Source organism: Aethalodelphis obliquidens, unplaced genomic scaffold (genome assembly GCF_003676395.1).
Source record: "Aethalodelphis obliquidens isolate GAN/ISIS:26980383/991018 unplaced genomic scaffold, ASM367639v1 scaffold54, whole genome shotgun sequence".
Classification (NCBI taxonomy): Eukaryota; Metazoa; Chordata; class Mammalia; order Artiodactyla; family Delphinidae; genus Aethalodelphis; species Aethalodelphis obliquidens.
In genome coordinates, this window is record NW_020837998.1 from 690,530 (window position 1) to 715,662 (window position 25,133).

At 33.4% G+C, this 25,133-nt stretch overlaps 1 protein-coding gene and 1 non-coding gene across 2 annotated transcripts in view; both read left to right on the forward strand.

Moving 5' to 3' along the window:
- Positions 1–25,133, forward strand: part of DACH2 (dachshund family transcription factor 2) — a 644,364-nt gene that overhangs the window by 191,877 nt on the left and 427,354 nt on the right. The window lies entirely within an intron of this gene.
- Positions 22,486–22,591, forward strand: LOC113609121 (U6 spliceosomal RNA). Its single transcript, XR_003428502.1, has one exon. It is a non-coding gene; the product is annotated as a U6 spliceosomal RNA (small nuclear RNA).

Here is a 25,133-nt window from a genome sequence, read left to right on the forward strand (position 1 = left end):
TTTTATGGCTGAGTAATATTCCATTGTATATATGTGCCACATCTTCTTTATCCATTCATCCGATGATGGGCACTTAGGTTGTTTCCATGTCTGGGCTATTGTAACTAGAGCTGCAATGAACATTTTGGTACATGACTCTTTTTGAATTATGGTTTTCTCAGGGTATATGCCCAGTAGTGGGATTGCTGGGTCATATGGTAGTTCTATTTGTAGTTTTTAAGGAAACTCCATACTGTTCTCCATAGTGGCTGTACCAATTCACAGTTCCACCAGCAGTGCAACAGTGTTCTCTTTTCTCCACATCATCTCCAGCATTTATTGTTTCTAGATTTTTTGATGATGGCCATTCTGACTGGTGTGAGATGATATTTCCTTGTAGTTTTGATTTGCATTCTCTAATGATTAATGATGTTGAGCATTCTTTCATGTGTTTGTTGGCAATCTGTATATCTTCTTTGGAGAAATGTCTATTTAGGTTTTCTGCAATCCCTATCAAACTACCACTGGCATTTTTCACAGAACTAGAACAAAAATTTCACAATTTGTATGGAAACACAAAAAGACCCTGAATAGCCAAAGCAATCTTGAGAACGAAAAACAGAGCTGGAGGAATCAGGCTCCCTGACTTCAGATTATACTACAAAGCTACAGTAATCAAGACAGTATGGTACTGGCACAAACACAGAAAGATAGATCAATGGAACAGGATAGAAAGCCCAGAGATAAGCCCACGCACATATGGTCACCTTATCTTTGATAAAGGAGGCAGGAATGTACAGTGGAGAAAGGACAGCCTGTTTACTAAGTGGTGCTGGGAAAACTGGACAGGTACATGTAAAAGTATAAGATTAGATCACTCCCTAACACCATACACAAAAATAAGCTCAAAATGGATTAAAGACCTAAATGTAAGGCCAGAAACTATCAAACTCTTAGAGGAAAACATAGGCAGAACACTCTATGACATAAATCACAGCAAGATCCATTTTGACCCACCTCCTAGAGAAATGGAAATAAAAACAAAAATAGACAAATGGGACCTAATGAAACTTCAAAGCTTTTGCACAGCAAAGGAAACTATAAACAAGACCAAAAGACAACCCTCAGAATGGGAGAAAATATTTGCAAATGAAGCAACTGACAAAGGATTAATCCCCAAAATTTGTAAGCAGTTCATGCAGCTCAATAACAGAAAGACAAAGAACCCAATCCAAAAATGGGCAGAAGATTTGCAGACTTTTTGATAATAACCATCTGACTGGTGTGAGGTGATATCTCATTGCTGTCTTGATTTGCTTTTCTCTAATAATTAGTGGTGTTGAGCTATGCCTGTTAACCAGCTGTATATCTTCTTTGGAAAAATGTCAATTCAGGTCTTCTTCCCATTTTCTGATTGGGTTGTTTGTTTTTTGCTATTGAGTTGTATGAGACGTTTGTGTATTTTGGATATTAACCCCTTGTCAATCACATCATTTGTTATATTTTCTCCCATTCAGTAGGTTGTGTTTTCATTTTTTTTTTAAAGATGATGGGGGTAAGAGTTTATTAATTAATTAATTTATTTTTGCTCTGTTGGGTCTTCGTTTCTGTGTGAGGGCTTTCTCTAGTTGTGGCAAACAGGGGCCACTGTTCATCACGGTGCGCGGGCCTGTCACTATCGTGGCCTCTCTTGTTGTGGAGCACGGGCTCCAGACACGCAGGCTCAGTAGTTGTGGCTCATGGGCCTAGTTGCTCCACGACATGTGGGATCTTCCCGGACCGGGGCTCATACCCGTGTCCCCTGCATTGGCAGGCAGATTCTGAACCACTGTGCCACCAGGGAAGCCCTGTGTTTTCATTTTGTCAGTGGTTTCCTTTGCTGTATAAAAGCTTTTAAATTCAATTAGGTCCCATTTATTTATTTCTGCTTTTATTTCTTTTGCCTTAGGAGACTGATTCAAAAAATATTGCTACAATTTATGTCAAAGAGTGTTCTGCCTATGTTCTCTTCTAGGAGTTTTATGACTTTAATTTAGGTCTTTAAACAATTTTGAGTTTATTTTTGTACATGATGTTAGGGAATGTTCCAATCTCATTGCTTTACATATTACTGTGTAGTTTTTCCCAGCAACACTTGTTGAAGAGACTGTTTTTTTCTCCATTGTATATTCTTGCCTCCTTTGTTGTAGATTAATTAACCATAAGTGAGTGGGTATATTTCTGGGCTCTCTACTCCATTCCATTGATCTATGTGTCTGTTTTTGTGCTAGTACAATGCTGTTTTGATTACTGTAGGTTTGTAGTATATTCCGATGTCTGGAAGGGTTAAACCTCCACCTTTGCTCTTTTTTCTCATATTCCTTTGGAAATTCAGGGTCTTTGTTGTTCCATATGAATTTGAACATCATTTGTTCTAGTTCTTCAAAAAATGTCATGGGTATTTTATAAGGGTTGCATTAACTCTGTAGATTGCTTTGGGTAATATGATCATTTTAACAATATTAATTCTTCCAATCCAAGAGCACCAGATATCTTCCCATTTCTTTGTATCATCTTTAATTTCCTTCAACAATATTTTCTAGTTTTCAGTGTATAGGTCTTTCTCCTCCTTGGTTAAGTTTATTCCTAGGTATCTTATCCTTTTTGATGTGATTTTTAAAAAGCTTTTTTTTTTTTACTTTCTCTTTCAGATATTTCAGTATTGGTGCATAGAAGTACAATGGATTTCTATATATTAATCTTGAATCCTGCAACCTTACTGAATTCATTTATTAATTCACATAGTTTTTGGGTGGAGGCTTTAAGGTTCTCGTTATAAATTATCATGTCCTCTGCAAATGGTGAGAGTTTTACCTCTTTCCTTCCAAATAGGATACTTTTTATTCCTTTTTCTTATCTGATAGCTGTGGCTAGGATTTCCAATGCTATGTTAAGTAGAAATGGAAAGAGTAGTCATCCTCTTCTTGCTTCTGAATTTAGTGGGGAAACTATCAGCTTTTGTGTTGAGGATTTTTGCCTCTATATTCATCAAAGATGTTGGCCTGTAATTTTCTTTTTTTGTAGTGTCTTTGTCTGGTTTTGGTACCTAGATAATGTTGGCCTCACAGAATTAATTTCAAAGTGTTCCCTCCTCTTCAATTTTTTTGGAATGGTCTGAGAAGGATAGGTATTAGTTCTTCTTTATGTGTTTGGTAGAATTCCCCTGTGAAGCTGTCCAGCCCTGGACTTTTGTTTGCTGGGATTTTTTTATTATTATTATTATTACAAATTCAATTTCAATTCTAGTGTTTGGTCAGTTCAAATTGTCTGTTTCATCTTGATTCAGTTTTGGCAGGCTATATGTTTCTAGAAATTTGTCCATTTCTTCTACGTTGTCCAATTTGCTGGCATATAACTGTTTATTACTTTCTCTTATGATTCATTCAAGAAGACATAATTCAGTATGAGACTTGTTTTGTGGCCTCGTATGTGACCTATCCTGGAGAACGTTGCATGTGCTCTTGAAAAGAATGTGTATGCTGCTGTTTTTGGATGTAGTATCCTGTAAATATCTATTAAGTCCAACTGGTCTATAGTGTCATTTAAGACTGCTGTTGCCTTATTGATTTTCTGTCTCAGTGATCTGTCCGATGATGTCAGTGAGGTATTAAAGTCCTCTACTATTATTTTATGATTATCAATTTCTCCCTTTATGTATACTAGTTTTTGCTTTATATGTTTAGGTGCTCCCATATTGGGTGTGTGTATGTTAATGAGTGTAATATTTTTCTTGTATTGATCCTTTTATAGTTACATATGCCCTTCTTTGTCTTTTGTTATAGCCTTTATTTTGAAGTCTATTTTGTCTGGTATGAGTATTGCTACACCCGCTTTCTTGTCATTGCTGTTTGCATGAAATATTTGTTTCTATCCCCTCACTTTCAGTCTGTTTCTTTAGCCTTGAAGTGAGTCTCTTGTAGGCAGCATATTGAAAAGTCTTGTTTTTTTAATCCAATCAGCTACCTTTATCTTTTGATTGGAACATTTAATCCATTGATAGTTAAAGTAATTATTGATAGGTATGTACTTATTGCCATTTTATCACTTGTATTCCACTTGTTTTTGTAGTCTTTCTCTGTTCATTTCTTTTTCTTTTTGTTTTGCCCATTGTGGTTTAATGATTTTCCTTAGTAGTATGCTTGGATTTCTTTCATTTTGATTTTTGTGTATCTATTGTAGGTTTTTGATGTGTGGTTACCTTGGGATTCATATATTGACTTATAATTATATCTACTTGATTTAAACTGATAGTCACTTAAGTTCAAATACATTCTAAAAGATCTACAGTTTTTCTCCTTTCCCTCACATTTTGTGTTTTTGATATCATAGTTTACATTTTCATGCTTATCTCTTCACTGATATTATAGTTATCACTGCTTTTACAATTTTATGTCTTTTAATCCACATAATGGCTTATTTAAGTAATCTTCAATCCTTACTACATATCTGGCTTTTCTAGTGGGATTTACTCTTTCATATAGATTCTTACTTTTTTTCCATTTAGAGAAGACACTTAAACATTTCTTTTAGGGTACGTTAGTATTGCTGAATTCTTTTAGAGTTTGCTTGTCTGAGAATTTCTTTTTCTCTCCTTCCATTGTAAATGATAATCCTGCTGAGTGGAATATCTTAGGTTTCAGGTTTTTCCTTTTCAGCACTTGGACTATATCATGACACTCCCATTTGACCTGCAAAGTTTCTGCAGAAAAATCAGCTGATACCCTTATGGGTATTCCCTTGACATGACTCTTTGCTTTTCTCTTGCTGCCTTTAGAATTCTCTTTTTATTCTTAACTTTTGGCATTTCAATTTATATATATCTTCCTGTGGGTCTGTTTTGGTTCATCTTGTTTGGGAACCTCTGTTCTTCCCATACCTGGATATCTTTTCCTTCTTTAGGTTTGGGACGTTTTGAGCCACAATTTCTTCAAATACATTTCTATACCTTCTCCCTCTCTTCTCCTTCTGGAACCCCTATAATGCGAATTTTGGCATGTTGAATGATATGCCAAAGATCTCATAGATTTCTTTCATTTTTTTTCATTTTGTTTGTGGCACGGAGTGAGCAGGGCCTGGGTATTCACTCAGCTCAGACTGGGGAGTGTTATGAGGCAGCAGCTGCTATGGCAGATCTCTCTCTGCCTTGCCTCGGGTCAAGTCCAGTACCTGTGCCCTCCTCACAAGTGGAGTCTGTGCTTCTCCAGCCTTTCTATCTGTCACAGTGGTTCTCCAATCAGCCAAACGGGCTTGTCTCCCACATGTAGGACCCCAGGACTGGGATGCCTAGTCTGTGGCTCGACCCGTTCACTCTCCAGAGTGTCCAGTCATGTAGTCTCCCTTTTCCTTTGAGTCCCCTTCCGGGGTACAGGTCCTGACCTGATCTCTTTTCTTCCAGTCCTACCTGATCACATGTGTATCTTTCTTACAGTCTCAGTTTTACATGAGTCCTTCTGGTGGTTTCCAGTTAGTTTTCCAGGAAAATTGTTCCACATGTAGATGTATTTTTGTAGTGTTTGTTAGGGAGGTGAGCTCCATATCCTCTTAGTCTGCCAGCTTGATCACCCTCTCCACTTCACATTAATTTATTTTTGAAAGTTGAACCAGATTTGCATACCTGGAATAAATCCCATTTGGTCTTGGTGTAAAATTATTTTTATACATTGTTGGATTTGATATGCTAATATTTTGTTGAGTATATTTGCATCTATGATTATGAGATTTAGTCTTTTTTTTTGTAATGTTTTTGTCTGGTTGTGATGTTAGGGTAATGCTGGCCTCTTAGAATGAGTTATTGAGTTATTTCCTCTGCTTCTATCTTCTGAAAGAAATACTGGAATATTTATATAATTTCTTCCTTAAATATTTGGTAGAATTCACCAGTGAACCCACCTCAGCCTGGTGCTTTCTATTTTGCAAGTTTATTAATTCTTGATCAACTTTTTTAATAGATGTAGGTCTATTCAGATTATCTATTTCTTTTTGTAAGAGATTTGCAGATTGTGTTTTTTAATGAAGTGGTCTATTTCATACAAGTTATCAAAGTTATAGGCATAGAGTTGTTTATAATATTCCTTTTTTTATCCTTTTATTAAACTTTTTTATGTCCATGACATCTGTAGTGATGTCTCCTCTTTCATTTCTCATATCAGTTAAGTTGTGTCTTCTTTTTCCTTAGTTCACCTGGTTAGAGGCTTATTGATATTATTGAACTTTTCGAAAAGCCAACTTTTGATTTCGTTGATTTTCTCTATTGATTTAATCTCTTTCAATTTCTTTTATTTCAACTTTACTTATAATTATTTTTTATGTTTTGCTTACATTAGTTTTAATTTGCTCTTTTTCTAGCTTCATAAAGTGGAAACTTAGATGATTGATTTTAAATCTTTACTTTTTAAAAATATATGCTTTCAGTGCTCTAAATTTCCCTCTGAACAATGCAGTCACTGCATCTCACGTAATTTGTTAAGTTGTATTTTCATTTTCATTCAGTTTAAAATATTTTTACATTTCTCTGGAGACTTCTTCATTGACACGTGTTATTTGGAAGCATGTTGTTTAATCCCTAAGTAGTTTGGAATTTTCCAGCTGTCTTTCTGTTATTGACTTCTACTTTAAATCCATTATGGTCTGAGAGCTGATATTGCATGATTTCTCTACTTTTAAATTTGTTAAGGTGTATTTTATGGCCCCAAATGTGGTCTATCTTGGTGAATCTTCTATGTGAGCTTGAGAAGAATGTGTATTCTGCTGTTGTTGGATGAAATAGTCTATAGATGTTCATTATATCCAGTTGATTGTTGGTGCTGTTGAGTTCAACTATGTACTTATTGATTTTCTGCCTGCAGTATCTGTCCATTTCTCATAAAGGGGTGTTGAGGTCTATGACTATAATAATGTATTCATTTATTTCTTCTTGCAGTTCTATCAGTTTTTGCCTCACATATTTTGATACTCTGTTGTTAGGGTTAGGTACATATACATTAAGTATTATTATGTTTTCTTGGACAATTGACACTTTTATCATCTTGTAATGGCCCTCTTTATCACTAATAATTTTCCTTGCTCTGGAGTCTCTTCTGCCTGAAATTTATATAGTGACTCCACCTCTTTTTTGGTTAGTGTTTGCATGGTATATCTTTCTCCATCCTTTTACTTTTAATCTACATATGTCTTTATATTTAAAGTACATTTCTTGTAGACAACATATAGTTCGGTCTTATTCTTTGATTCACTGTGACAATCTCTTTTACTTGACATATTTTAGATCATTGACCTTTAAAGTGATTAGTGATATAGTTGGATTAATATCTGCCATATTTGTAACTGTTTTCTGTTTGTTGTCCTTGTTATTTGTTCCTATTTTTGTCTTTCACCCTTCTTCTGCATTCTCTGGTTTACATTGAGCACTTTATTTTTTTTATTTTTTATAAATTTATTTATTTATTTTTGGCTGTGTTGTGTCTTTGTTGCTGCATGCAGGATTTCTCTAGTTGTGACGAGCAGGGGTTACTCTTTGTTGCAGTGTGCGGGCTTCTCCTTGCAGTGGCTTCTCTTGTTGGTGAGCACTGGCTCTGGGTGTGCAGGCTTCAGTAGTTGTGACACATGGGCTCAGTAGTTGTGGCCCTTGGGTTCTAGAGTGCAGGCTCAGTAGTTGTGGCACACAGGCTTAGTTGCTCTGTGGCATGTGGGATCTTCCCAGAGCAGGGATTGAACCCATGTCCCCTGCATTGGCTGGTGGATTCTTAACCACTGCACCACCAGGGAAGTCCCTTTATTGAGCACTTTATATCATTTAATTTTCTCTCCTCTTTTGCAAATCAATTATACTTTTTTTAAACATCATTTAGCAGTTGTTCTAGTGTAATGGAACATACATTTTAAACAAACCCAACTCTACTTTCAAATAACATTGTACTACTTCCTAGGTAGGGCAACTACCTTATAATAACAAAATATTTCTAATTCCTTCCTCCTGTCCCTTGTATTATTACTGTCATTCATTTCAGTTATATATAAGCTATAGTCATTGAATGCATTGTTATTATTTTGAACAAACTGTTATCTATTAGCTAAATTAAGAATAAGAAGTGTTAAGATTTTATATTACCTTCATTTATTCCTTCTCTAATACTTATCTTTTCTATATGTAGACTGAATTTCTGACCTACATAATTTTCTTTCTTTCTGATTAACCTATTTTAACTTTTTTGCAAGCCAGGTCTACTGGCAGCAAATTTCCTCAATTTTTGTTTGTCTGAGAAAGTCTATTTCTCCTTTACTTTTGAAGGATAATTTTACAGAATACAGAATTCTAGTTTTGTGGGCTTTTTCTTTCAACACTTCAAATATTTTACTTCACTCTCTGCTTGCTTGCATGACTTCTGAGCAGAAGTCAGATGTAACTCTTTGCTGTTCTACAGGCAAGTTTTTTTGCAGCCTGACATATCCAGGTATCTTTCTTAATCTCTGGTTTTCTGCAGTTTGAATATTATATGATATGTAGTCAAATGTAGTTATAACACCACTGTCTTCTGCCTCCCTATACCTATGGAATTGAATATGAGGATGAGAGCTTGAGAGTTTCAATAATTTATTCAGAATGCAGACTTATGCTTATGGAAAAAGGAGGAGGGAGTAAGATGTCATCTCAGCAGCCTGTGGCACTCAAGGAATTCTGCGTCAGGAGGACAGATAGCAATTCTGTAAGTAACAGAAGTGGTTGGGATCAGAGTACTACATGGCCTGTTATCTCAGCCAGACTGTGAGAAAGCTTCGTGAGGCATGGCCTGTTACAGGATTAACTGTGCTTAGTTATGACTGATTGAGAGCAGCTAGACATTCAGGGACAAGGTCACCTACATGCAAGAATCTCACAATCAGTTTAACTTATACTATTGTGTAAATTTAAGTGTAGGATGTACCTAAAGAAAACCTACTAAATTCAAGTTTACTTATTTACTAGTTAAAATTATCTATTGATTGCATGTGCTAGGTTTAGTTCTAGGCACAGAAATGTAATAATGAACAAAACAAAATTATATTTACATTATAGTTGAGGGAGACAAATGATAAATGAGTAAACAAATAACTTATAAGTCATGTGAGATAAGTACTATGAGGAAAAATAAGGCAGAGAAAAATGAAAATGTCTTTGGGATAGTTTTTCAATTAGGTGGTTAGAGAAGGCTTTTCTGATGAGGTAGCATTTGAGCCTGAATAAAATGAGTGGCAAGCAGCCTAAATATTGGGTAAGAATATTTTAGGCAGAGACAGCAGAAAGTACAAAGATTCTGAAGCTAACACTTTAAGGCTTAGTCTGGTGAGAGAAGGGTGAACATTTTATACCCATTGGTGTTTTTTTGGGGGATGGCAGATCCCCAAAGTGGATTGTCCCCAGCAATACTTACCAATATGAAACTACACAGTGATCAGTTTTAAATAAAACACCTCATTTCATTTAGTAATTATATTTTAGTCCATTCCAAATCATTCCAGTAAATTTGATTGACAAATTACATGAAAGAGAAATTTTGGTTTTAGACTCTCTTTCTTATACGTTTGCTCTTTTTACTGTATCAGAGTCTAAACTTATAATTGAACTATCCAAACTCTTCTTACTTTTCAGGATATTTTATACTTTATGCTCTTTTTGTGTCATATTTTACATAATAAAGTTTTCATTAAAAAGCTAAATATTGGAAAAAGCTCCAAGTCAAAAAAGATTTTTCAATTTGACATTCATGATAGGATTTGTAAGTCTTTAAACAGGACTAGATTAAGACCCTGTGAGTAATGTGAAAGGGTAACACGCAATCTGGAAATCAAGCTGCTCACCCAGTCAGGGGCTGATAAAATGTGATTGATGAAGGAGATAATGGACTGAAGAAATATAGCAAAAAAGTACATTTGTCTTGGTTGTGGCCTGTTTTTTGATGCAAGCTAAAGAATACAGTTTTATTCCTGAGGGGAAACTAATAGTAGGTCGTCTTAGGACTTCTGACAGGGATGATATGGTCATGAAATAATACAGCGTTTTGGTTCTCAATTAATATTCAGCTTCTGTAAATGAGATATTTATTATAATGGGTTGTAGAAGTTGGTTTCATGTTCAAGTCTGTACCAAAGAATTTGTAATAGAAAGAGCCAGATATAGTATAATTGGAAACAATTATAAAGATTTCTTTGAAGATAAAGGGTTAAGCATGTGAGGCAAAATTTACTATATAGATGCATTACTTATTATATAAGGGCATAAACAATTTTAAAGTAAAAGAAATAAGAGGGATGGTTTTCATCACAAATAATTGGTTTCAAGTCGTGTAAATATTCCAAAAATAAACATTTTTTTTCACCACAGACATGAAAGTAACATGCTATTTTGTTCTTCAGTTGTTTTACAACACACGTTTTACCCTGTAAAACTTGCTTCCCTAAGAAGCTTAAGTTGTAGATTGGAAGAGATATTTATAGAAGCTGTATAAACTTTTTATTTTATTTTCCATTTTTTTTACTGGGGTATAGTTGTTTTACAATGTTATGTTAGTTTCTGTTGTACAGCGAAGTGAATCAGCCATATGTATACATATATACCCTCTTTTTTGGATTTCCTTCCCCTTTAGGTCACCACAGAGCACTAAGTAGAGTACCCTGTGCTAATATAGCAGGTTCTCATTAGTTATCCATTTTATACATATTAGTGTATATATGTCAATCCCAATCTCCCAAATCATCCCACCCCACCTTTTCCCCCTTGGTGTCCATATGTTTGTTCTCTACTTCTGTGTCTCTAATTCTGCCTTGCAAACAGGTTCATCTGTACCATTTTTCTAGATTCCACATATATGCATTAATATATGATATTTGTTTTACTCCTTCTGACTTACTTCATTCTGTATGACAGTCTCTAGGTCCATCCACATTTCTGCAAATGATCAAGTTTCATTCCTTTCTATGGCTTTATCCACTCCTCTGTGGATGGGCATTTAGGTTGCTTCCATGAGTTGGCTATTGTAAATAATATTGCAATGAACATTGGGGTGCATGTGTCTTTTTGAATTATGGATTTCTCTGGGTATATGCCCAGTACTGGGATTGCTGGGTCATATGGTAATTCTATTTTTAGTTTTTTAAAGAACCTCCATATTGTTCTCCATAGTGGCTATATCAATTTACATTCCCACCATCAATGCAAGAGGGTTCCCTTTTCTCCACACCCTCTCCAGCATTTACTGTTTGTAGATTTTTTGATGATGGCCATTCTGACTGGTGTGAAGTGATACCTCATTATAGTTTTAGTTTGCATTTCTCTAATAATTAGTGATGTTTAGCATCTTTTCAAGTGTTTGTTGCCCATCTGTGTGTCTTCTTTGGAGAAATGTCTTTTTGATCTTCCACCCATTTTTTGATTCGGTAATTTGTTTTTTGATATTGACTTGCATGAGCTGTTCATATGTTTTAGAGATTAATCCCTTGTCCATTGATTCGTTTGCAAATATTTTCTACCATTCTAAGGGTTGTGTTTTCGTCTTGTTTATGGTTTCCACTCCTTAACACCATACACAAAAATAAACTCAAACTGGATTAGAGACCTAAATGTAAGACTGGACACTATAAAAGTCTTAGAGGAAAACATAGGAAGAACACTCTTTGACATAAATCACAGCAAGATCCTTTTTGACCCACCACCGAGAGTAATGAAAATAAAAACTAAAATAAACAAATGGGACCTAATGAAACTCAGAAGCTGTATAAACTCTTAAGGACCATTATAAGGCATCTGGATGCTTCTCAAAAATATTTATGAAAAGATTAATTATACTTTTCCAAGAATTTTAACTGTTTCTTTAAAATGCTTTCTGAGAGAATCCTTCAGTTATTTAAAAACAACCTTTGAGCACTCACTGTGTACCTGACACCATGCTGTAGGCTTTATATGTTTGCTCATTTGGATTCATGAGGATTCAAACATATTTTACTAACCTCTAAGTTTGTGTGACAAATTAATGTCGGATACAGATATATTTCACTGACTTTTAACTTAGCAAACTTAACTTGTAAATATTAAAGATAATGAAAGTGCCCTGGTTCATTCTTTGTAGTTTCTGCTTTCTTAGATAATGTTTAGTTTTACTTGAAATAAGAGTCTCCTAAATTTCATTTTAGCACATTTAATGATTAGAATTGCAACACTTTTGTAATGAAACCATCTCTGATATGATAGTAAGTGTGCAGATCTGGTGCTATTAAGTAGCATACTTAGCTATTTCTAGTCCCAAAGTTAAGTTCCTTTACTCAAAAATTTTTTTGATAAAATAAAAATGCCATGCACAAGATAATGAATATCTTTTTATATATAGAACTATAATAAGAAGCTGCCTTTGTATGATATTAATAATGTCCTCATTACTTACTCTTTACTGTAAAATTGTCCAGTGATTCTCAAAATGTGTTTGTGCAATTGAATTGCTAGTCAAGACTTAATTTGAATATCAAGTTTGCTCCCCCTTCAATTTTAACAACTCAGAAACTTCTCTGTTTTTTTTCTTTTCAATCCACACATATGATTTTAATTGAGCATATTCATTACTTTGAAGACATTTATAGAATTATAATAGATCCTTCTTTTGATATGTAACTTTTAGTGTACCATTACTTTGATATAATTACTTTTTTTAAAACAACTTTATTGGAGTATAATTGCTCTACAATGGTGTGTTAGTTTCTGCTTTATAAAAAAGTGAATCAACCATACATATACATATACCCCTATATCTCCTCCCTCTTGTGTCTCCCTCTCACCATCCCTATCCCATCCCTCTAGGTGGTCACAAAGCACCGAGCTGATCTCCCTGTGCTATGTGGCTGCTTCCCACTACCTATCGATTTTACATTTGGTAGTGTATATATGTCCATGTCACACTCTCACTTCATCCCAGCTTACCCTTCCCCTGTTCCTGTCCTCAAGTCCATTCTCTACGTGTGCATGTTTATTCCTGTCCTGCCTCTAGGTACATCAGAACCATTTTTGTTTTTTTAGATTCCATATATATGTATTAGCATATGGCATTTGTTTTTCTCTTTCTGACTTACTTCACACTGTATGACAGCCTCTAGGTCCATCCACCTCACTACAAATAACTCAATTTCGTTTCTTTTTATGGCTGAGTAGTATTCCATTGTATATATGTGCCACATCTTCTTTATCCATTCTTCTGTCGATGGACACTTAGGTTGCTTCCATGTCTTGGCTATTGTAAATAGAGCTGCAATGAACATTTTGATACATGACTCTTTTTGAATTATGGTTTTCTCAGGGTATATGCCCAGTACTGGGATTGCTGTGTCGTATAGTAGTTCCATTTTTTGTTTTTTAAGGAACCTCCATACTGTTCTCCATAGTGGCTGTATCAATTTACATTCCCACCAACAGTGCAAGAGGGTTCCCTTTTCTCCACACCCTCTCCAGCATTTACTGTTTGTAGATTTTTTGATGATGGCCATTCTGACAGGTGTGAGGTGATACCTCACTGTAGTTTTGTTTTGCATTTCTCTAATGATTAGTGATGTTGAGCATCCTTTCATGTGTTTGTTGGGAATCTGTATATCTTCTTTGGAGAAATGTCTATTTAGGTCTTCTGCTCATTTTTGGATTGGGTTGTTTGTTTTTTTGATATTGGGCTGCATGAGTGGCTTGTATATTTTGGAGATTAATCCTTTGTCAGTTGCTTCATTTGCAAATATTTTCTCCCATTCTGAGGGTTGTCTTTTGGTCTTGTTTACAGTTTCCTTTGCTGTGCAAAAGCTTTTAAGTTTCATTAGGTCCAATTTGTTTATTTTTGTTTTTATTTCCATTTCTGTAGGAGTTGGGTCAAAAAGGATGTTGCTGTGATTTATATCATAGAGCATTCTGACTATATTTTCTTCTAAGAGATAAACTTCTCCCTTGATTTCATAACAAATGAAGATCTGGTTACTTAAAAATAAAAGAGAATCAAAAGCCCAAAACCTCAGCCTACTGTCACATGAGTAAAACATGTTAGGGATCATAGTGGTTTCTTAAAGAAAGAAACTTACAAAAAAGATATTTGGCACTAAAATGTGTAACAATAATTTAGTAAATGTTATCAGAGGAGAAATTTAACCTTTGAAATAGAAAAAGATTTTTTACATATCTCTGTATACAATATTATTTAATTACTATAAGTTTACTAAATTTTAAACTGCTATGTGTAAACGAATTATGAATGCTCTGTTTAAAATATAAGCTTTCTCTGGGCTTTCTTTTTATAAAGAATGCTTAGTGTACTCTAGCCAATTATAGAATTGAACTCTAGTATAATAGAGCTTATTTTTAAAACACATATGTGATTATACAACAGGTCAAATGTCATCTTTAGAAACATAACCAGTACATGCCTTAATACTGAATAAATAGTATGCATTTAACTATGCAAAATATTGTACTAAGCATCTATATTCTTGGGTTCTAGCATGTATTGTTTACTATCTTAAATATAAGCATCTGAAATTTTAGATTATAAATTATTCATTATCAGAGTGTATCCTTGTTTTACAGGCAACAAAACTCAGTGATCTGAAAGATTTTAAATTTTTCCTGAGAATTGATAGCAAAGGAAATATCTCAGCAAATATCAATAGATCATTAGGCAAGGAAACTTACAAGGGAGTCTAGAACAGTACCACAATTTGGAATTATATTCTAAATTAGTAATTTTCAACAAATTCACATGTAAAATGAAAAAAAATGAGATCCATGATGTTAACAAAATCTTTATTGCCTACTCTCCCACCACAATGAGATATATAATTGTGAACATAACATGGCTTCATTATTGTTTGCCTACTAGAGCCTCAGCCTCTAGACTTAGACTTACTTTACAAGTCTAAGTCAAAGTAATACCCATTTTTAATTTCATAAAAAAACAAACAACAAAACTAGCCAGGTGCTTAAGGCAGCTGCTAGCTTAAAATTAAATTAAGTGGTCTCATATTGTAATTATTCATGCTAAAAAAAATCTGTGAATTCCAGTGTAGCTTTTACACTGAATTCCAGTGTAACCCTCTTGCACTTGAATGCCTCAATAATGTGTGAGGAATACTTTGTGTCATTTTTGTCATCATATACCATCCAATTCAAAATACAATATTCAAGTGTTTGAGAGAAGCACTTGTTTGCATGAATGGATTAAGGAGTCATATTTATTTAATTATTCTTTAGTGATAAATTTTGAATGCTGTTAACTTACATGTAATATTTCTTAAAATGGGATCAATGCATAACCATTAAATCTAAGGAGCATTGAATTGAGATGGTTCTCTTTCCCACTCCCACCTTCTATGTTTGGAAGAAGAATGTTATGCAAATAAAAGTATGGGAGAAAGGGATTTTTTTTTGCTTTCTTTACTTATTGCTAGAAAAGCTTAGTGGTATTTTCAAAGTGATATTACCTCTCAGAAAAGGAGTAATGCATCTTTAAAAGCTAAACTACATCTTCTTTACTTTTATCAAATTCTCTATAAATCTTTCATGACAGTTTATTTAACAAAGTGTCATTGAAACTGTATAGATGATTGATGTGACCCATGTAAGATCAACATGAAATGTTTGTAAATGTCAGCAAAATGTGGCCATCTAAAAGCATATAGTGATGGAGTTTCTGTGAAAGTGAAAAACAAACAGAAAAATGTTTATCTTATTCTATACTTTCTGGTATGCAATTACACATTCATAGAAGAAGTATTGTATTTGATTTTCCTTGGAGTTCATGTCATCAGAGGTCTAATTTGCTTTTGACATTTACCCTTTCAAATCTTTGGTCTCTTATTCAGTGGATAAGTTTTCTCTATCATGTATGAAAAAATAATATAGACTCAGAACTTCTTAGCAAAAAGATAATTATTTTGGAAAGTATTAGCATGACCTTGACCAAAAACCTTTATGTACAGATTATGGGAGATTATCCACATAGAGATGTTATTGAAGAGATCCCATCTATATGTGTAGACAAAAAAGTGTTGTTCATTTTCCATTTAATTGAAAAACATTTATGATATAAAAATAAATGTTACAAGATAGAGAATGAAAGAGAAGGAAAATAACAGATTAAACTATAAATATATGAGTAACTCAGTAGCTCACTCTGACTTGAATAGTTTCTTTATATTTCTCATAAATGTATTTTTGTATAAAACAAACATTATCCTTAGAATAAATTCCTTCCTTGGGAGTGATGTTTTGGTTGTTATATTTTTGCATTATATTGACATAAAAGCAGAATGAATAGAGTGAAATTAATGCAGATGATGAATGGGAAATGAATAGTAGAGAATACAAAACAGAAATTTGAAAATCAGTTGTCATTGTGAGATTTTCCCATTGAAATGAGAGCATTTTTGCAGGATGGGGATTGTACATGTATTGTTCACCTAATTAATACATTCTTCACTCCTTTTGGCAAATAAATTCACAAGTCCACAATACAATGAAGAATTGAAGAATGCCTATTCATCATTATAAGCTGTTTCCTATCATAATGGTTTTGAATGATTTTGTATATATATATATGTATTTATATTATATGTTTTTGTATATATATGTATTTATACATTTTTAAATTTTGTATATATGTATTTATGCATTTATAAGTTTATATACATATATACTTGCATAGTATTTATTTTTAAATGGTATATGGATGCCTTGCTCATTCTGTAGAGCTGGTTGGAAATGCTTGGTAATGTTACAGCAGAACCATGATTAACTGAAAAACAACTACTTTAAATCCTCAATTAAACAAATTTCTCTGGGGAGTTGTACTTAACTTTGAGGAGAATATGGCAAGATAAGGCAATTCAAGAAGTATCTTGGCATCAGTACACATTTCATTTCAATTTTATTTGCTCTCTGCATCTTTATGGCACAATGTTTAGTTATGTTCAGAGTGATGACACTAAGCTATAGCAAGATCTCTGGTCATCTGAGAAAGATTCCATTTTATTTATAAGCTTGTATTTGCAAAAGTAGGAAATTGTTCTAACATATTTCTAAAGATATTAAACTATAGGACTTTAAGTATAATTTAAATAGTCATTTTGAGCAGATTCAGCAAAGCTCTATGACATACTATCTATAATATTCCATTCCCTGAACAATTCTGTTAATTATTATACCTTGAAAAACACATTAACTATCTTTAAGCCTATTATATGTGTATGATTTTATTTTCATGTATATGATAATATTGAAAGAACTGTACTGGACATTATAGAAGTATATGGAGGCACATGTTTTTCCTGCTTGCCCCTTGAATCTAATATGAGAAATAATTCATGTATTTCTGTATTGATTAAATAAAAGGTAAGAAATGTAAATGCCTTAAGACAGGTATAGAAAAAGATAGAGAATAGCGTGGCCTCAGAAGGATGAAAGGCTTTTAGCTACTAAGAATAAGAAGGCTTACAATGAATAAGAATGACTGAAAGTCAAAGTGTCAATAAGAAAAGAAATATATATTATTAAGAAAAGAACAGAGCTGAGCTCAGTATTATGCTTTTTCTTGACTCTTAAATTTCTACAAATCATAATTCAAAACCAAACAATTTTTATGAATTTACATTACTGTTTTTCTCTGAAAGAAAAAGTATGGATAGTTTTTCTTCCATGACAATATTTGATTTGTTACTCTAGTGAAAATATAAAACTTGAAATATACTACAGCTTTAAATTCAGAGAAAGAGAGACAAATAACAAAATATTTGATAATGTCATAAAGTTCAACTTAATCAAAATGCACAAATGGAAATTTTTAGTATATTTGGAACTCTTCTATCCTTTCAGAAAAGAGGCATGGACAGAGATTTCCATGTCCAAAAAAGAGGTGAGCTATATTTGCTTCCTTTGCAAACCCTCTGTCTTGATACTGCCAGGGATACTTGCATGATCCCAGCAGCTCCGTTTTGAAAGGAACCTGTGGTGTCCATCAGATCATGCTTAAATGCATGGAGCACCCAAGACTATGGCTTTGAATTTGTGACATTCTTGACTAGCAGCATACACTTCCAGATACCATAGTTTCTGACAGATATCTGTAGCTTCTTTGAAGTAAAAGGCACCAGATCCAATGAAACTGGCCATAATTTTGACAACCTGGAAGAGATGTGTACATAATGTTGTGGGATATCACATTGATGCCTTAAGTGTTCTGTGCCCTGGCTTGATTCCTACAAGCTTTAAAAAGGTGGTTTAGAGTATCTGTTACTTCAAAAAGAATTACCTACTTTTAATCTCAATACATAGAAAGATTGCTTTAATATATTCATTTTCAATGTTTTTTTCAGAATGAATGACCTGAAGAGCTTTGCAGTTGGGGCTCTCTGTATAGTAAACACAAAAATGGGATAATGCATTTGTTTTGCCTGTATGTTACTGATTTCCTATACTATGACCTTTGAAGACCTTGATAAATTCATTTTATTTTGCCAATTTGGGTCAAGGAAGCTGGAGGTGTTAAAGACTGTGCTATATGGTTCCCCATGGCTGCACAATCTAAATGCAAATCTAACATTGCTGATGAAAGTAGTAGGCTACATGGATAAGTTGTTGAATGGTAGAAGCGGGGTTGGTACTTTATAGTGATAGACAGAATATGGTTGGTGAGGCTTCTTCAAGCTCATAAGGCTATTTTACACGTTGGGGTAACTGGCTTCAAATACCTAACCTTGTAATTTAGAAAATGTTCTAAGGGTGAAATCATGGTGTCAGCAGAAATGATGCTGAACTCTCTTTTCTTTTTTCCTAAGTAATACCTTATTGTTTCTTGTTATCAGCAACCAGAAGTGGTTAGAAAGTTCCAATTCTGCTTAAGAATGAAAGATGTGAAAGAATTACCAGAGCAAGCCTTGGTTACTGCATTCTTATTTGGACAGTATTTTCAATCTAGAAGTATATAGTAACTGTCAATGGTTATGAGTCAAGTTCATTTGTGCTTGAATAATAAAATAGAATATAAGCAGAACACCATGAAATATATAGAGCTGTATGTTTACATTTTGGTGTTAGAGTATTGCTGACTACAGTAATGTTCTAAGTACTTGGATGTCATTTAGGGAGCTCTCCTCTTCATTTGCCTACATTTGTAACTTTGTAAGCTATTGCCCATTTTATTCATCTTATTATTTTCTTGTTATTATTTATTGGTATGCCATTTATCATTTGTCCTTATTCCATTTTTAACTGAGCATGTCTTCACTTATTTAATTCTAACTCCTTCTTTTAAGATGTCAGGGACTCTCTTCATTATGTCAGTTGAAAGCTAGTGGGCATATTACCAATTCTTTTTTGAGTTTTTGCTAAAGATATGAACTCATTTCTAGTTAAGCCATCTGTAAAATACCACTCTATATGCTGATTCCAAGCTTGTTACTCCTAGAAATTAATGCACCCACCAAACAAGGTTAGGGAGTGTGTCTTGTCATCATGTTAAAGACTTGTATTCAAAATCCAACAAAACCCAAAAGACAGTTATAATGTGATATTGTCTAATATGTTGGAAGTTAAAGACTTAGCTGTTTATTTAGCCTGTGTGGCTTACCCCCAGTCCGCAGTAAGCCTCACAGAGATAACATTGTTGGTAGAAGAGATGTGACAATACATTTTTAGGGAGCTACCTGTGGAAAATTAAAGTGGATTAAATCATTACATCATTCAATAAACATTTATTAAGTGTTTACCATGTGCCATGAATTCTACTAGGTTCTAGTGATGTGGAAATATATATACACACATATATACATATTTTATGCATGCACCTATGTTTTTGTGTAAAGTTTCCAAATTCTACTAGATTGATAATGAGTGCTAACCAATGGTAAATATTAATAATTCAATAAGCATTTGCTATATCAAATTGAATGAATTGAGATTGTTATTGCCTTATTCTCCAACTTTGAAAATGGGAACTTAACAGTGTTTCCTACCGAAACTCTGTCTCTTTCTATCCTGACAGATGCTCTCAGTAAGTTAGATATTTCATTGATATTCTACTGTGGCACTGTTAATCTTATTTTGATTGAAACAACATTCTGGACAGCAAAATTGATGAGTGCTTATGGTGAGGCTGTTGCAAAAAAGTAGTAAGAAGGTTTCATATTTAGGTGTGCCTGGGGCAAGAATTATGACCTTCTTTAAAGTTATAATTTAGAAAATATTCTGCTTATTGTGCTTCTTTTAGCACAGTATGGATTATCAATATATGTATTTAAGGATTTTTAATACCTATATTTTGATTGACATATCTTCTGTCATTTTCAGTGACTTTCTTGCCTAAACAACATATAATAGAGTTTCACAGAGGACAGGACATTTATCTTTCTTGTTAGGTGATAACTTTTCCAACACAGAAGTCACACTGCCAGCCATATGTCATATAATAACATCATCAGATTCTTGAAGACCACTATCATGTAGCATATTTGTTGCACAAGTTAATTTTAGGACAGTTTTGTTAGATAGAAAATATAAAGAGGAAGTAAAATAAAAATTAATACAATGTGGAAGATATTATGCTTAACTTAAAATACACATTATATGTCAAAAGATAAGAGATATTTTTGCACAGTGCTATAATTTAGTCATTAGTCTAGCTCTTTGCTATTATCTAAAATAAGGATTTGAGCTAAACTAAATTATGATCTAAAAATGCAGTAAGCCTTACTAGTTGGTGGAATCCAAACCTCCAAATTATTATCATTATTATTTTTACTAAATCACAAGCTGAGCTAAAATTTTTTAATCCAATGACTCAGAACTGGAAATGAATTTATAGATTTTCTATAACTATTGAACTAGAACAAAACCAGTATATCAAAATAGCCTCTAAACTGAGCAGATATCTCATTCAGTTCACTCATTCCTAGCATAAAATATTTTTATACTATACCTATCCTTAAGATATGTTTAAAAATAAACAGAACACTGACAACCTTGTGAGTTTTGCCACTTTAATATTTTATTTATAGTGATTGTTTGTGAGACTTTTTTCCCTCTTTATTTCTGGCTTAAAATACCTTTTAATTCACTAGTTAGTTTTAATTAATGTTTAGAATAATGAGTAACTTAGGATGGAGTGTTATATATCTGGTAAAATGTCAGCCTTGTTTTTTGGATTTATGGCAGTTTTATTTATTAACAAAACTTGAATTCTCTTTGGTTTGAATTCTGCTATGATTTTTCACCTAGGAAACATTTTCCTCCCTCTATGAAATAAGGATTTTACCACAGTAAGCATAGGAAATGAAGAACTATTTTCTAATCATTCAATAAGACATTATTCAGTATTAGGGCTGTGTTCGTCTGAAGAAATAAAGTTGTGGGGGTATAGTCTTTTTTTTTCCTGAAAGAAGGGAGAAATATTTCTTGAAAAGAGACATATGGCAGCATGATACATTATTCTTCACTTAGGGAGAGATAGTGTAATAAGACAACTTTCAGTTGTAAATAGCAGTTAAGATTTAAGTAAAGACCTGTTTTTGTCCTGTAAGGCAAAAACATTATAACAGTAAATGATCACTAACTGTTCAGATATAATCACCTTATGTTGTACATGTCCCCACTACACTGCATTATTTAAAATAACATATTTCAGACATTATTTAATTAGTTGAATTGTTACAATGAATAATTAGTTATTCTAAAAATCTGTCCATATAGATTTTTTCTGACAGCTTCTTGATCATAATTAAAACCCATGTAGGTTTTACAGGGTTCAGAGATGGAGGATTTGAAGAAAGCTTGTAAAACTGAATGCTAGAGCATTGGACACATTGAATATCAGTTGTTTTGCTAACATTGTTAACTGAACCTGGTAACTCATGACAGATATTTTTCATTCAGAACCAAACTCAAATACTTTTCCTCAGGGTTAAATTGCAGCCAGAGAGAGTGACATTACACACACACACACACACACACACACACACACACACACACACACACACACTTAATCTTCTATTCTACAGTACTATTTACTCCCATTCCAGATACTAAACATACTGCCTCTTATAGGAATGTTTTACATTAAATTTATATGACAAAAGTAATACACACTTAATACTATTACCTGTTGGGGGAAATCAGGATTTTGAAAATTGAAGAGGATGATAGGAATAAAAGGCAGATATTGTTTTCTGGTAGAATAAATCCACTATTATTGCTGTCTTTATATTCCAACTAATGTTCAGCAACAAGTTAATACCCAATGGCAATTGACATTAAGACTGGCTAATGGTCAATGTTTGATATATGTAAAAGCACAGTTTATACTAAACCAACTGTATGTACCATGGAAAATAGTATATAATTAGAAGATACAATGTTTATCTCATATATTCGTGTTGTTTTTTTTCCTGCTTTGAACACTAGCTGGATTCTCAAGCTAGTTTTGATTATGTGTTTTTTTTCTATCAATACATATACTAAAATTGGAATGATACACAGAAAGATTAGCATGGCCTCTCTACAAGGCATGCACATTTATGAAACAATCTTCACATTTTTCATACTCATCTTTAAGGATCAGATCAAATGCCACCCCCTTTGGTCTCCTCAGGATGAATATTTCTCTCTTTTTGTCCTCAAAATGCATTGTTTATGTCAGTATTTTAGTCCTTAGTGTACATGTATATTTTTCTTATATTATTTTGAGTTCTGACCATGTATAATGCATCTTTATACTCCCCACAACATCTAACACAGTGCCTTGTGCATAGTGGGCACTCAAAACATCCTTACAGAGTTGAATTTTTATGAGTCATTTGCTGAACATTAGCTGCAGTATGCACATGTGCAAGTACACAGGCTTATAACTTATATAAAATAAATGAGAGAAGATCATTTAAATTTACCAGTTGCTCTAAGTTTTGGAAGTTTTCTGGATGTCTAAACGATAAAGGAATTGGTGACAGATTTTAGAAAGAGGGGAGAAGGCATTGCGTATGAAAGGAGAAATGTCCCTGGTTCAGGCCTCACTTTTTAAAGCAAGCAGTTGTTTGGAATTCTAAAACAATTATACTGACTATTAAGGAATAGGTTCATGTAAAATATTGTGGCAGTAGCTGAGCTTACCCCATTATGTCATTTGGCTTCTGTGTTTCTTTTTCTTATATATCGTGTCTTATAAAGTGTACCATTTTCCCTTTGGGACTACTAGAGTGACCTCTTTTCTCAGTATGTATAAAAAGTTAAAGGTATCTTGTAACAGCTTATAGCTCATGGGGAAAATGTGTCTTTGCATCTGTTTGCTTGTAGACATTGTGCTATTAAAGAGTTGCCATTTTTTCCCAAAAATAGTATTTAGGAAAAAACACAGTCTGGAAAAGTTATGGGCATTTTATTTTCGCCACATCTAAAGCTTTCCAAGTGTTCTGAATGAGCCACTGCACACTTTGATATTTTCACCTTCAAGTCTCTCTGTCTCTCTGTATGTATGTGTATCTATGTATTATGTATGTATGCACACACACAGGTATATATTTGTTACATTTTTTTTACCTTTCTCAAATATGCCATGCTAAACAAATGGTTGCCTTCTATCAACTTGCAGAGAATATTAGTTTAACTGTTTTGACTGGTGATGCTGAAGCTCAGCAACGATTCTTATCTTTACTGCAATCTTAAAACTTGCCATGAGCGGAAGAAGGGTTGTTGAATTGCCACCACTATACAATTGCACCAAGATTAAGTAAAATGTTCATCTCTGTCGAATTTAGCTGAATAGAATCCATCAAACCATGGTCATATTTTTCTAAGTGTGCTTGGAGCTCTGTGGATGTGCAAATGAAAGACCATATGGAGGTGGCTTTCTCCAAGGTACCAGTAGGTATGGTTTTGTGGGTTGCACGTGCCTGTTGGCACTGTTGGCAGTTCAGCACCCTGGGAAAGGCATTGCTTTCAAACATGAGTAATTGATGAATTGTACGTAATATGCAAATGTGAATGCATAAATCTCCTGAATGACAGCTTAATTTATGTGAGCTTTTAAGAATGTGGGATTAGATTTTAATTAAATATCTTCAAAGGCACCCTGACTTATTCAGTTTTTTGGCTGCTGTCTTTAGAAAGAAGTGGGGGAAGGTTTAAATCAAAATTTTACACACACTATTCACATTTTCCAACTAAGTGGTCATTGTTTAATAGAAAAATCAAGGTATTTAAAGCAGAAAAGCATTTGTCTTTAATTATAAGAACACTGCCATTATATTACAATGGTTGCAGTTTGTCATATATGATAGATAGATATAGAAAAATATATGTGGTTTGAAAATTAATGTCTTAAACTTTAAATGTAATTCTTAAACATATTTCAGATACTACCATATATCTTAGTATGCCAAATTGAACAATGGTAATTGTGGATAACACTTCTTAGTATAGATTGTTGGGATAGTAATACTGTATATCACCTCCTACATGTTATTATCTTAAAATTACCTAAAATAAAGAGTCAATGGAGACAGAGCTGACTACCCACCTTTGCTCTTAAATATGTAGTGTGTATAGATGTAGCTGTGTGTGTGCATAGTTTTAACCTCTGTTTAATAATAGTATATCAAACTTTATGTAATATGAAGATTAGGATAAAAAGGGTAATTAAAAATCTTTGAAATTTTCCACTTAATCTTTCTAAGTGATCAGATTATGAACTAAAAGGATATAAATTTAATAGGTCCACTTAAAGTGTGTTGTAAGTGCTGTTAATTCTTTTAAAGTATAGCACAGGGAACTCTACTTAATGCACTGTGGTGACCTAAATGGGAAGGAAATCCAAAAAAGAGGGAATATATATATATGTATAGCTGATTCATTTTGCTGTACAGCAGAAACTAACACAACATTGTAAAGCAAATATACTCCAATAAAAATTAATTAAAATATATTTCAATTTATTTATAGTTTATAGTAAATCACATTGCCCATAAGTAATAAATTTTATAAATCTTGACCAGTTATAGGCTATGCCTAGTTTTTACCTATTTTTCCTACATATTCGCTTTCTCTTAATTTGCATTGAAAAGCTTAATTATTGACTACAGAAAAGTGG